At 42.7% G+C, this 3357-nt stretch overlaps 1 pseudogene; it reads right to left on the bottom strand.

Moving 5' to 3' along the window:
- Positions 1–1719: 1719 nt before the first annotated feature.
- Positions 1720–2418, bottom strand: LOC101832224 (annotated as a pseudogene).
- Between the last annotated feature and the right edge of the window lie 939 nt (positions 2419–3357).

Genomic DNA, 3357 nt, shown 5'->3' with positions numbered 1-3357 from the left:
GTGCTAACGTTAGTACGAAAAATCACAGGCATAATTGTTGCCATTTTTAACTCACTGCTCACAGTGGCAGCACCAGCAAGTTAGCATAGACTGGTATTAGATTAGGCATTTGATTAATCAATTAATTAATTAATTATCCAGGGGGCAGATCTCAAATAGCTTAGGCTGACCTCACACTCAATATGGAGCCCCCAAAACCTTGAATTTCTGATCTTCCTACCTCTACTCAGCAAGTATTGGGGTTACGGGCAGGGATTGAGTTAGACACCTGGACGCAATGAGAGTTTAAGTTCCCTGGAGGTAGAGAGTGCATCATCAAAGAGCGGAGCAGACCTGATCACATAAGAGACATTCAGAGGAGCTTATTCCCAGGAAATCAAAACACACATCAAGACTATACTTTCAGGGGTCATTTCTGTAGTTCGTCAAAATACGCATCATGGTGAGGGGCTTCCAGAAGACACCAGGGCTCAAACCTAGCTACTCTTCCTTCTCAGCCAGACCACAGGGCACCTTGAACAGTCACATTACCCATGCATAGTTAGCGAACCCAGGCTTCCATGTCAGGGGTATCAGACGCTTCCTCTGAGTCTGGGTGACCGCCACTCTGACAAGGTCCTTCAGCCAGGCTACCATCCCACACTTACTTCGGGGCAGCTTAGCAAGAGGCAAACTCAAAGGAGAGTTGTAGGGTTCAGGCTCCTGCTACATGATGTGAGCCAAGGTTCTTTTTTTTTTTTTAATAAACTGTTGGCTACTTGTTACAGTAAATTATCAACAATTCATTGCAATAGCATTTCCCCACCATTCAGATCTGGAAGCAATATGCCTTTCTCAAATTATCTATTTAGCGTTTTCTCCCCCACCTTCAAAGCACAGAAATAGGATTTTGAGTAGCAATTAGCCATTTATGGAAGCTGTAAGATACAGATAGTCATCACACAAGCTACAGTTGAGGCACCTGGACAAACACTACCAACACTTGTGAAAAAAAAAAGATGCTGGATTTTAAAAGTGGAAGTACTACAGGAGTTATAATATACTGTCCATGTCCTTCTGACTCCCAAATGAGGGAAAGCCTTACTGTCATCCTGCCAGATGCCACGTAACTAAAACACTGCACCAAACATCAGGAACCCAAAGTGTGCAATGGATTAAAGCTCCAGGTAAACTGAGCTAATCACTGGAGTAAATTAAAATACCAAACCGCTTTAACTTAGCAATACTATTTTGGAAGCATCATTAGAACAAATAGAAATTTAATTATGACTTGGCATAGGCTACACTCTGAACTGGATAGGCTTGATGATACCTGCATACGTCCCCATGGTTCTAGTTCTACATACAAAGTAATTCAGCAATTGGTCAGTGTATTTAAGCAAAAAGGAGAACAAAAGCAGACTTGCAGCAACACACACTAGACAGATGATATTCTTTTAAAAAGACATGATCAATGTAAATCATAAAATCAAATGTACTCACGAAGGTACACCTATTTTATGTTACATAAAAATCACACACACACAAAAAAAACACAAAACCATAGACTGCAAACTGGGCATGCGTACCATAACATTTCACCTGGGAAAGCCAATGAGGGGGTTTCTTGCAAGTATTCACTGCCATGATAAAAACAATTATGTGCAAACTGCAAGGTCCCTAATAGCAGTTAAAAGTTTTTATACAGAAAGATGTTACTATCTGATCAAATACGCAAGAGATGGAATCCCCAGAGTTTATAGCACAGAACAGTAACCACCACAGGCCCCTCCTCCATGGCTCTCTTCCTGTGTGACAGCTTGACTCCTTTGTTCTGGTTCTCACTTTCCCACTGTCCAGGTGTCTGAATGATCTTTTCAACAAGCTCCTCAAAGGCACTCTGAACACCATCACAGGTTTTGCACTTGCCTCTATGAACAACATAGAATGCTTGCGTGCAAATTTCAGGCCTTCATTTCTATCAACTTCACGATTTTCCTCATCAATTTTATTCCCAACTAGCATGTTTACTATGTCATTTCTTGTACAGTATGTTTCCAATTCATTTAACCAATTATCCAGTTTAACAAAGGTGTCTCTTCTTGTGACATCATAAACTAATATAACTCCCTGTGCGCCTCTGTAATAGCTGGGAGTTAATGTTCTGAAACTCTCTTGACCAGCCGTATCCCATATTGCAAGTTTAGCCTTATTTCCATCCACTAAAATCGTTTTCACCTTAAAGTCAACACCTATTGTTGCTGCAAGTTCTGGAGCAAAGGTGTCATCTGTGAACCTCAGGAGCAGGCTGGACTTGCCCATCCCACTCTCGCCGATGATGAGGATCTTCAGAGTGGTCAGCACGTCCTCGTCCATCCTGCGCCAGCTCTCCTCGGACCCAGCCCCCGCCCCCATCAGCGATCCCCCGTGCTGGAGAAGACCGTGAGCCAAGGTTCTTGATAGCAGCCTTTGCTCTGGCTTGGGTGCTGCCAGCAAGTGGGGCCTTTTCGAGTGAGCATTCGTAAGTCGAATTGAAAGGGAGAGGAGGGACGGAGGAAAGGCTCCAGTCTCAGCTGGAGGAAGTGGCCACTTGTGTTATCATCTATATTCCATGTCTACATGGGCTCTGGTCCTTTTTGTGTTTACACATGCTTATAGTCTGAACTTGGCTCTTGAATTGTATCATCATGGTCACAGGGTCCCTCCCCCACCTCCTCCTCCTTTTAAGTTTTTTCAAGACAGGTTTTCTCTGTGAAGCCCTGGATGTCCTGGAACTCTCTGTAGCCAGGCTGGCCTCAAACTCAGAGATCCACCTGCCTCTGCCTCCCCAGTGCTGGGATCAAAGGTGTGTGCCATCGTGCTCAGCACGGGATCACTTCTTAAATGGTACTGATAATCTAAGAATGGGGCTCTCATTTTCCTTTTATCATGTGTCAGCCCTAAATATCTGCAGTGGTATCTATCTGTCATCTGTGTGTGTGTGTGTGTGTGTGTGTATGTATGTATCTGTCATCTGTGTGTGTGTATGTATGTATGTATCATCTGTGTGTGTATGTATGTATCTATCTATCTGTCATCTGTGTGTGTGTATGTATGTATGTATGTATGTATCTGTCATCTGTGTGTGTGTATGTATGTATGTATGTATCTGTCATCTGTGTGTGTGTGTGTATGTATCTATCTGTCATCTGTGTGTGTGTATGTATGTATCTATCTGTCATCTGTGTGTGTGTATGTATGTATGTATCATCTGTGTGTGTATGTATGTATCTATCTATCTGTCATCTGTGTGTATGTATGTATGTATGTATGTATGTATGTATGTATGTATCTATCTATCTATCTATCTGTCTGTCTGTCTTTCCAGACAGAGCCTCA

This window comes from Mesocricetus auratus, unplaced genomic scaffold, assembly GCF_017639785.1.
Source record: "Mesocricetus auratus isolate SY011 unplaced genomic scaffold, BCM_Maur_2.0 Super-Scaffold_100676, whole genome shotgun sequence".
Taxonomy (NCBI): domain Eukaryota; kingdom Metazoa; phylum Chordata; class Mammalia; order Rodentia; family Cricetidae; genus Mesocricetus; species Mesocricetus auratus.
Note: the sequence above shows the minus strand (reverse complement) of the source record. Positions and strands in the feature narration are given on the sequence as shown.